Genomic DNA, 11,974 nt, shown 5'->3' with positions numbered 1-11,974 from the left:
AGCAAAAACACTTTGGAGTAGGAAGCATGATGACTCCTGTTGGCAGGAATATAAACAGGAGGCGGGTGATGAAATCCACACAGGCCTGGGGGAAAGAGGACATGTGAGTGACCTCAGTTGAGAAACACACCTTTGGAAGCTCTGACAAAGGTGACTTTCAGGTCTCATTAGGGATGCTTTTGGGCCTCATGGGGATCTCTCCTCCTGGGCAGTCTGCCCCTTAAGATATCCTGAATGAGGAAGTAAGATGGCTCCTCAGGGTGCAGCCAGCACTCCCAAGGTTCTGGGGCTAACAATGGAGTAAGGTGGGGTTGGGTGCTGTGGGGTCCCCCCTGTTTTGAGATGGGGAGTCTCAGGGGACACATTAAGGTCATGCAACTCACCTTGACTGCTGGCACCACCTGCACCTCCTCTGCTCTGTGACCTGAGGTCATGTGCCTCAGACCAAGGCCTTTACCTCCCAGTTCCTGGAGCCCTGTAAGAGGAAATGAGGTAGCATCTCAGGGTACAGACTGCAAACACAGTCCTGGGACCCCAGTGCTCATAGGAGAAGTAAGCTGGAGTCTGAGGCACCCTTTGTTCTGAGGCACTGGTCCCCTCTGTGCTCACTTAGGGTCCTCAACTTATTTCTGGGGTCCACCCCTCTGCTGGACTGAGACAGAACTCTCTGAACAAGATCCCATACCTCTGAAACTGAACAGAATGAAGTGAGGGGGCCCTGTATCTAGCCACACCTGCCCAGGGCTTCCAGGGGAACAGAAAGGATGGCCAAATACCATGGAGTACATCTGTCCTGGGATGTAGGGTCTACTCAGTCCTCACCTTGATGCCTGGCAGGTCTCTGTTTACCTGAGTCCACTTTCCTTAAACTAAGGTCTCACCTTTATGTGAGACCAAAGATGAAAATGATGGGCCACATAATGCAGTCACACCACTTCAGGTCCTCTCATGGCTGACAAAAGGGACAGGGAGGGCTTGGCTTTTGTACATTCTCTTGTGGGTTCACTCAGTCTTCTCTCACAATCCTTACCATGACTCCTCAAAAGGCCTGGGCCTCCTCCCTCTGCCTCCTTGAGTACAGCCCTCTATGGTTAAACCTCTCCTTTCTCAGATGCTCAAGCAGGAAGTCATGAAACATCACATTCTCAGCCCCTCCCCCACCCCAGCTGAAGTGGCCTTGGATTGACAGCAGGGGACTTTGTGTGGAATCCCCTTTGTTCTGGGGTCCAGAGTCCCATAGTTCTCCCTCTGTGTTCTCACCTTGACTCGCAGCAGGACATTGGCCCCTCCTCTGCTGACCTGAGGTCCTCTGGTCATACCAAACCCTCAATCTTGCTTAGACCAAGATGCAGAAGTTAAGAAATTCCCCTGTGGTCATCCTGCACTGAGGCATCTCAGGCTTACTCTACTCCAGAGTCCAGGTTCCCTCCATTCTCCCTTTTTGTCCTGGTATAACCTAGGTCCTCCCACTGCCATCCAGAGGCCCTGTTTTTTTTTTCCTTACACGAAGTTTCCAAAACATCTCAGACACCAAAGGGAAAGTCAGGAAACTGTGGTCCTCCCCCACCGTGGGCTCCTAGGAGTGAGTGTTCCAAGGTGCCTTAATCCTCCCTCTACATCCACCCTTTCACTTCCTGCTGGACCTGGGCATCCCCTCTGTGAACCTGAGGCCCTTTTCTTCTTCTTCTTTTTAGGCCTTTTTTACATTTTTAAATTTTTTAAATTTATTTCTTTAGTTAAACTTCACCTTAGGATATTTTTCCATTGATTTTTAGAGAGATTGGAAGGGAGGGGGAGAGACAGAGACATAGAAACATTGATGTGGGAGAGACACATCAATTGGCTGCCTCCTGCCTGAGCCCCAACAAGGGCCAGGGATCGATCCTGCAACCTATGTAAGTGCTCTTGACCAGAGTCAAACCCAAGACCCTTCAGTCAGCAGGCAGCTGTTCTATCCACTGAGCAAAACTGGCTAGGGCTAGGCCCTTTTCTTTATACCAATTCCCTAGTATCTCTCAGACTAGGATGTAAAAGTCAAGACACGCTGTGTATGGTAATTCTGCCCTCTGGGCCTTCCAGGTCTGATTCTCTTCTGGGGTCCAGGGTCCCTCTGTCCTCCCTCTGAATTCTCACCTTGATTCCAGTAGGACCTGGGCCCTCCCCTCTGTGGACCTGAGGCCCTTTTCCTGATACCATGTTCCCAGGATCTTTCAGACCCATATGTGGAAGTCATGAAACACTGCATGTGGTCATCCCGCCCTGGGGACTCCCAGGGCTGACAGCGAGGGTGGGCTTCTATGGGGTCCCCTCTGTTATGGGATCCAGGGTAGCTACATCTTCATGTTGACTGTGGCAGGTTCTCTGCCAGCCTGAGACCATGTTCCTTAAAATGAATCCTCAGAGTCTCTCAGACTAGGATGTGGACATCAGGAAATGCTGCGTTTGGTCATCCCACCCTGGGGACTCTCAGGGCTTACAGCAGGGGAGGGCTTTGGTGGGATCCCCTCTGTTGTGGCTTCCAGAGTCCCATTAGTGTTTCCTCAGGGTCTTCACTTTGACTCTGGCAGGACTTGGGCCAGTCCTCTGAGTATCTGAGGTCCCACTCCCTATACCAAAGCCCCCAAGTCTCTGAGACCTGGATGCAGAAATCACCTGGTGTCATCATCCTTCCCTGGGTGGGATGATTCTGTTCTAGGGTCCAGGGTCCCTCCCTCCTCCCTCATGTTCCTCACCTTGAGTCCTGGCAGGTCCTGGGATCCTCCCTCTGTTGACCCAAGGCCAACTCCTCAGATCAAGGCCTCACTGCCCTGAGTCCTCTGCAGGAAGTCAGTGTTCGTCACATCCAGTGCCAAACCCAGAAATTCCAAAGCCTGATGGCAGGGGCTGAGATGGATTCCATAGGGTCCTTTAGCCCTTCGTCTGATCCATACTTTGACAGGGCCTGGGCCTCCTGTCCTCTATGAACCTGAGACTGCAATCTTCAGACCAAGGGTCTGACTCCCCGAGTTCCCTGAGGAAGTGGGGGTGGAGCAGGGGGAGGTGCAGTTTTCAACATACAAACAGGAAGCCCAACTTCAGGAATTTAAATTCCTGCCTCATTCACCTTATACTGTTAAACCCCAAATCTAGATACTGTATCTACTATGATCACCCCCAAGATTTTTAACAAAGCTAAGATAACCAGTTGAGCAACTCTATTCATTAAAGACAGCCTAAAGGCAATGATTTCAACCTTGAAAAAAGAAATCTGGGGAGAGCCACATGGACAGTGGAAAAAGGGGGGTGAGATGGAAAATTTCTCTGGTAGTAGCCAAGAAGTGAATGGTTTTCAAGGTGCATAAGAGCAACCTGTACTAGGGAAGCAGGATGATTCACATCTCCACAGACACAGTCACATTACCTTGAAAAGATTTTAGGTAAATCTTATGAAAACTAGCTAATGGTGAAGGATGAGAAAGAACAATGAACCACTGAAATGGGTGGCCTGGGGAAACGTTTGGAGGAAGCATCATCTCCCTACCAGGTGACCATCAGAATTTGAACCTGGGGTCAATAAGTTTGAGAAGGCTTAGGAGTGCTAAAGAAATGCCCCTTTTCTCTTACCAAAGCATCTCGGCCTCCTCACCACTCCCCATGGAAGTGTCAGGATGGTGCTTTATCATGTCTAAGTTTCTCTCCCAGAGCTACCATAAGCTGGAGGAGAGGCTTCCTGATTAATTAAAGCCTAGGGGGTGTGGCCCCTCATTGTCCTAGAGAAAAGCATATGTTCAGGAGGCCTGGGGTAGGGCCCTGGGAAATTTTGACATAGTGAAGGTGACCAGGAAACCACAAACTCCTAGTGCAGTTATGGAACATTCAACCCCATTCACCAAAAGAAGGTAAAAGAGGAAGAAGCCCTGTTAACCCAGGTCCAGTGTCCAGGATGAAAGGACCACACCCAAACTTCTCCTCCTCTTCTTTAGTGGCATCTCCCCAAGACTCCCTGGTCTTGCCTGGCAGATACCATCCTCAACCCATACTTTTCCTCATGAAGACTTTTTTCCCTTTCATCCCAGCCATTTCCCTACAAACCAATGTCCTTCTGTGCTCACTTTGTTGTCCTTCCAGGTACTAAAGACATCCATGGGGGTGAAAATGTCTTTAAGTGAGTTCAAGAAAAGGAGCCTTTCCAAAAATTCCTACCCCTTCAAAAAAACCTACGAAAGCTATAAAGCCAACAATATGTGGCCATTATCACAGGGCAAATGAGGAACTGAATAAAAATGATCCAAGAAAGACCAAGATAATGTAGAAAATTCACCACCTCAAATGATAACTTGGGCAGCCAATAACTACAGAGCAAATCCAAAGACTTCAGAACTATCTATGAAGTCCCTGAAGTCTGGCCCCCAAGAAATGCTGACAGTGTGGAAGCCAAATTTTACACCTACAAGGTACACCAATAGTGATGATTAAAATAAAATTGATAAGTGGTTCACTTCTAGTCTAAGCAAAATTTGCAGACAATTTTTATTAAATTTATTGGGATAATATTGGTTAATAAAATTAGATTTCAAGTGTACTCCTCTGCAAACATCATTTGTGTATTGTATTGTATTGTATTGTATTGTATTGTATTGTGTATTCACCTTCAATAACTATCTCCCCTTTACCCTCTTCTACCTTCCTCCTCCCTCCTTTCCCTTTAGTAACCACCATATTGTTGTCTGTGGTTATATGGAATTTTTTTTGTCCTTAATCACTACTCAGCACCTGAAGCTCCCTCTACTCTGAGAGCTGTCAGTCTGTTCTCTGTATCTATCAGTCTGTTTCTATTTTGTTTTGTTTTTGTTTATTTTGTTCATTAGATTTCATAAGTGAAAGCATATGGTAGTTGTCTTTCTCTGATTGGCTTATTTCACTTAGTTTAATAGCTTCTAGGTCAGGGGTGGGCAACCCCTGGCATGCGTGCCAAACATGGCACGCCAATAACTTTTGCTGGCACGTGAAACCCTCCCCTATAATCTTCCATTTACAATTTTTTTCTTAATATCGACTTCTTTATTTTTCAGATAAATTCAGTGTAGGTGCATCTTACATAAATAAATAATTTTACATAACAAGTTATCTTTTTTTAAAAAAATATATTCTATTGATTCTTCATAGAGAGGAAGGGAGAGAGGTAGAGAGTTAGAAACATCGATGAGAGAGAAACATCGACCAGCCGCCTCCCGCACATCCCCCACTGGGGGTGTGCCCGCAACCCAGCCACATGCCCTCGACCGGAATCGAACCTGGGACCCTTCAGTCCGCAGGCCGACGCTCCATCCACTGAGCCAAACCAGCTTCGGCATAACAACAAGTTATCTTAAAGACCATAGACATGGATTGACGAGAGAGGGGAAGAGCAATTTCAATAGTGTCGAAAACGAACTATTGAGAACTTGGAAGGCCATTCCAGAAATTTTTTTCTGTTTAAAAAACTTTGCAACAGCATTACTCTCCATGTTTTCATACACATATGCTTGTGAATCTTTGCTCTCAGTGATGAATTTTGTTAAGTCTCATAATAGGAGTAGCCTGACGGATGAAAGTAGTAGCTCGTGCATATCTCTGAAGGTCACGAAATATAAACCTGATGTAAAATCTCTGTCATCAGTGATGCAGCAGCAAAAGTCCCACTGATAATATCAAACAGAGTCATAAAGTTTTCTGTCGGACTATCAGTGTACATGTATACATTAAAAAATAAATGTATTTTTCATCATCATATACTGTGTTTTGTCGCTTCAATGAATTTTATTATTTCTTCAAAGTTCTTCACATACGTACACCTTAAGAGATATCAAGTAGGCGTAACATGTTCTCAAAAAATTAGGGTTGGCACGCAGAAGAATTTTGAGTCAGAGATTTTGCTGGTTTTGGCATGCACTCACAACAAGGTTGCCCACCCCTGTTCTAGGTCCATCCATACTGCCATAAAGGTAAGATTTTCTTCTTTTTATGGCTGAGTAGTATTCCATTGTGTAAACCTACCACACTTTCTGAATCCATCCATATAATGGTGGGCACCTGGACTGCTTCCAAATCTTGGCTATTGTAAATAGCATTGCAAGGAACATAGGCATGCATATATTGTTTCAGGTTTTAATTAAAAAAATCCTCACCCAAGGATAATATTTTTATTGATTTTAGAGAGAGGAAGGGAGTGATTGAGAGAGAGAGAGAAACATCAATCAGTTGCCTTAAGTACTAGTATGTGCCCTGACTGTGTGGATAGACCCAGCAACCTAGCTATGTGTCCTGACTGGGAATTGAACCCGTAACCTTTTGGTTTATGCATTGATACTCCAACCAAATGAGCCACTTGACCAGGGCGGGTTTTAATTGTTTTATTATTAGACTTTTAATTTTGAGATAAGTGTAGACTCACATGCAGTGGTAAGATATAATGCAAAGAGAGCCTTGTTCCCTTTAGCCAGCTCCCCTTAATGGTAATAATACTATAAAACTGTAGTAGTGTAATATCACAACTGGTATGTTGATATGGATGTACTGGAGATATAGAAGAATTTCAGCATTTCAAGAATCTTTCATGTTACCCATTTAGGGACACTTCCTCTTTCCTCCTTTCTCTACCCCCCACCGCCCCCAACCCCTGGTAACCATTCATCTGTGCTCCATTTAAATACTGTTGTCATCTGAAGAATATTATATAAATTGACTTGTACAGTATGTAAGTATTTGGGATTGCCTTTTTTCCACTGAATATTCTCTACAGATTCATCCAGGTCATTTTTGTATGTATTAATAGTTCATGTCTTTTTGTTGCTGAGTAGTATTTCATGGAATATATGTACCACAGTTTGTTTGACCATTGCCCTATTGAAGGACATCTGAATTACTTCTAGTATTTTTTTTAATTGTGATTTTTGGTAGTTTGTAATGAAACTGTTCTGAATGTTCATGTACAGGCTCTGGATGAAAACAGGTTTTTTATTTCTCTGTAAAAATGTCCAGGAATGTATGGATCATATGGTAGTCACATATTTACAAGTTTTATAAAAACTTGCCAAACTATTTTCCAGAGTGGCTGTGTGTATCATTTTGTATCCCCACAAAGAATGTATAGTACTTTTAAGCTTCACTCTTGGAATACCACAGTGACATGGGAGATATGAAACAATGTGGCAAATAGTGTATTCTCTTAAGTCAGGTGGACTGAGTTAGAAACTCAGCTCCACCACTGATAAAATGTATGACCATAGAAAAGCTACTTAACTTTTCCATACTTCAGTTTCCTCATGTATAAAAAGGTGATGACAGTAGTGCTAACCTTATAAAATTGTAGAGAATGTTTATAGCTTGGCCCAATATCTGACACCAGGAAAACTCAGATACATTAATGGTGGCTAATTATTATGCTTATTAAGACAAAAATGGTCTCTTCCCTCTACAGAACTTACAGTTCTGATAATCTAGGCCAGTACTACTCACAGTGTGGTTCCCAGAACCATCCTTGATGGAAGTTGTGCCAGAATGTAAACTAAACACACTGTTTCATACAACTGACATTTATTTCCTAGCAATATTTTCTCAATGAATGAAGCAGTGCATTGATTTACATCCTGCAGCAAGCTTCTCATTTTATAACCAATGAGTACTTTGAGTAGCACTTCTTCAGAGAACTAATAGACCTCCCTAGTGTAACTAGAGAGAGGAAATGGCTCTGAGCTTTAAGCTAGAAACTAATATTCATTCTAGCTCTGCCACTGACTTGCAAAGTGACCATGCATCAGTCACTTAAACTCTATTTCTTTATCTGTACAATGGTAATAATTGCCTCTGGCTCCTTCCTTCCTCCTCTATGAGTTTCATGTGCTCTTGAGGTTAACAAAAATGCCAGGAGGTACTTTGATGGCCCTGAGTGGGGGAGTAAGTCAAAGCAGCCTCTGGGGACAGGTAAGGTTGGCAGCTCTTTTTGGCTGCAGAAAAGTTGAGAAGGAAGAGTCTTTTTTAAAAACTTTATTGAGATATAATTGATACATAAAAATTGTACACATTTAATATACATATCTTGATGAGTTTGGAAATACGCATACATCTGTGATAGTACTACTGTGTGAACTAACAATCCCACTTCTGGGCATTATCCAAAAGAAATGAAATTAGGAACTCAAAGACATGCCTGCACTTCAATACTTTTAGAAGCACTAGTCACAATAGCCATGATATGGAAATAATGCCAATAATACTGTGGAAATAATGCCAATGTCCACAAATGAATTAATAGAAGAAAATATGTATATGTATATATGTTTCCCAGCCTTAAAAAATAAGGAAATTCTGTCATTTGTGACAACATGGATGAACCTTTAGGACATCATGTTAAGTAAAATAAGCTAGTTACAGAAGGATAGATACAACATGATTCCACTTATATGAGGAATTTAAAATAGTCAAATTCATAAAAGAGGAAAGTCAAATGGTGGTTGCCAGGATTGGTGTTAGGGGTAAATGAGGAAGTGTTGCTCAATGAGTATAAAGTTACAGTTTTTTCCATGGCTGGTGTGGCTCAGTTGGTTGAACGTTGGTTGTCCTGTGCACTGAAAGGTTGCCATTTTGATTCCAGGTCATGGCACATACCCAGATTGTGAATTCGATAGATCCCCAGTCAGGGTGCATACAGGAAGCAACCAATCAATGTCTCTCATATCAATGTTTCTCTATCTCCCTCTCCCTTTCTCTCTCTCTAAAATCAATAAAAATATATATTTTTAAAGTTACAGTTCTACAAGATAATTTCTAAAGATGTGCTATTTGACAATGTACCTAGTCAACAATATGGTGTTGTGCACTTAAACATTTGTTGAGAGAATATATCTACTGTTCAATATTCTGAGAGAGAGAGAGAGAGAGAGAGAGAGAGAGAGAGAGACCGAAACTCAGATGTGGTGACTCCCACCCTTTTAGGTTGGAGAGAGGTAACCAAAGGTAACCAAAACCATCATCCATTCTCTCGCGAATGATGTTTTATATCCAAGCTAAGTGCCTTCCACTTACAAAGTACTCTTTAATTTTGAGACTGACAATGATTTTGGTCATCTCATTGTTTAAAATCTTCCCAAACATTATTAGTACAAGCATGGGACAGATATAAAACGGTATAGGCAGCTGAATTTCTAATGGGGATGACATTAAGGCTCAAAGCGCCAAATGCATCCCCACAGGCAATCAGCCAATTAAAAAAAAACATTGGCCCCACATTCTCATTAGAGCACTAATGTGGTCCTTCTTGGAATTAGTAATAGCCCAGCACTAATGGCTGCAAAAAGGACCATACTGTTTCCCCAGTCATTAATTCCCAGAAAAAAAAAAAGGAGGATCGCATGGACGTGATTACTGCTTTAATACACTCATCAGATGAAATGGGCAGGTTAACTTCCTCAGAGGGAGGCAGTAATCTCAGTACATGAACTCAGCCCTCTCCCCTACCTCTATTCTAGAGGCCCTCTGGCAGCAATAGTCAATTCTTTGCTAGGAAGCTGCCTGAGGACATTTCAGTTCATACTGTCAAGTTCTCTTCTGCCCACTTGCTGAAGGACTCAGCTAGCTGAGAGAGGAAAGGTCAAAAACGGGGGGGAGGGAGGAGAAATTGGTACAAACATGCTACTGACTGCTGCTTCTGTTGCTATTGCTGAAGCAGAGGATTATATTTCTTAATAACAACAACTAGTCCCCAGTTGTGGATTACATAGTACTAGTATGTCAGCCTTCATGAAGGAATTTTAAAACATATAATCTCCATTGAACAGACTGTCAAACCTCAGAGAGAAGGAAGGGGAGGCTAGGGATTAGAGATCAATCAAAGAGATTGTATGCATATAAGCATAACCAATGGACACAGACAATGAGGAGGGTGAAGGCCAGGGCTGAGTGGCAGGGGCAGGCTGGAAAGATAAAAAGAATAAAACAAACAAAAAACATAATCTCATTTTATTCTGACTAAAATACCATTATTAACCTCATTTGACAGATGAGGTTACTGAGGCAAAGAGGTCATGTAAATTACCCAAGGTTACATAGCTAGTAAATGACTCATCCAGAATTAGAAGGCAAATTCCTGACCCCAAGTGCAGGCTTCTTCCCATTGGACATATTTGCCCCATGTAGTATCAGTGGAAACTATATAAAGTCAAGAAACACGCTAGGATAATAATTATAGCTCACGTTGCTTAAGTATCTCCCAGGGTCTAGGGACTTCCCTCAATTCTTGCTTTGGAGTTTAAGTGATACAGTCAGTGGGACTCTCTTAGCAATATTATGACTCACAGCATTCCCATCCTCCATCCTCTTACAAGAAACTTCCTCTTTGCCTGTCTATCACATTAATTTCTCTTAGAATGGAGCTCCCCTGGCAGCTACAGTGGAAGAAGGAGTGTAGTTTAGGTAGGGCAATGGATAGGTAGTTGGGAGAGAACACCATCAATATGGAACTTGGGAAAACTGAGTTTTGTTTTGATTTTGGAAACTGGATTGGTTGTAGGAGCCCCCAGAGCTTCTGTGGCTCCCCCACCATGAAATTTAATTGGCTGTATAAATTGCCTTTCCCATTACACCATGAGCTTCTGGAACACAAGGACTCTCTCTTTGTTCTCTTTGTGACCCCAGCATTCAACACAGACATGACACATAATAACTGTTCAATAAATGTGTTTGAACAAGTACATGAAAAACTGTCTGGCTACTGCCCTTGCCTTTCTTTGTTGCCTCAGATCACTGGATCAGTCAAGGTAGTTTGGAAAAGCATACTGAGGTATCACTGTAGAACAAGTACCATGGATGAATAACATAGAGACAGTCTGTGCCCAAATTTGCATGTGTAAAGAGCCTGCCATGCACACTTTCTGTCAGATCACAATAGCCTGCCCCAGGCAGATTGGAACAAGCACTACCCTATTACAGCAAACCTTTCTGCAGACAACCTGAAGAGTCATATTCCCATGTATAACAACCATTCACCCAGGACACTTGGTTCCACCACTGGTCTTAGTATTAAGTGGCTCTAGCCTGAGTAAGCAAGCCCTTAGGAGGAAAATTCAAATGTCCAGGGTCGGATGGGATGGGGATGTCCTGGAGGTGGAGTTGCTGAGTATATTGGCACACACAACCTTTCCTTGGCAAGCTGGGCAAATTGTTCATTTCCACTGCCCTGTGCCGTAAGAGGAGGCTCCCAACCAGATTTGGGAACAGAAAGAATATTTAGGATAACAATTGTGTATCATTTTCAACTCTATAGATGCCACAACAGTTATCTTTCTGCATCAGTGTCAGGAAGAAATATTGGTCTTACTTCTCTCTGTCCTCTTAAAGCTGTTGATGGAGTTGTAGTTAACACTGTAATGCAAAGGGAAAAATTGAGGCACAATTGATGACAGTCTATAATTAAGTGCTAAATTGTCTAGCATGAGTCTTAAGTGCTGCAGGAAGTCAAAGGAGGGGTAGTCCATGAAGGCTGATTAATGAGTGGGCAACTGGAGTTCTGATGTCTGAGAATCTATTGCTCTAGTCAGCACAGATTTCCTGGAGAAGATGGGACTGCCACTGGACCTTAGAGGGTGGGGATGACTGAACTTTGTGGAGGGGGCTATGGATCAAGACACAGGAAATGGTGGAACAAAAGAAAGGAGGCAGATTGGAATTAGAACCAAGAACAGGAGATTTGGCTCTAACAAGAGTGGGGTGGGTTGTATAGGGAATCAGGGTGCTCATATGGCTGGCTACTGGGGAGGGGAGCCATAGAACCCAGGCTCAATGACTCTGATCTATTAAGCTTTTCAGAAACTAGACAACAGCTGTGGGCAGATGAATCTAGACTCCAAAAAAATCAATTTTCAAAGGTGAATTCCTGAGAGTCTGAAGCACACCTCTATTTTTCAAGGAGTTCCCACCTTTATATAGGCCAGTGATGGCGAAACTTTTGAGCTCGGCGTGT

Source organism: Myotis lucifugus, unplaced genomic scaffold (assembly GCF_000147115.1).
Source record: "Myotis lucifugus unplaced genomic scaffold, Myoluc2.0 scaffold_40, whole genome shotgun sequence".
Taxonomy (NCBI): Eukaryota; Metazoa; Chordata; class Mammalia; order Chiroptera; family Vespertilionidae; genus Myotis; species Myotis lucifugus.
This window is presented reverse-complemented; position numbering follows the sequence as displayed.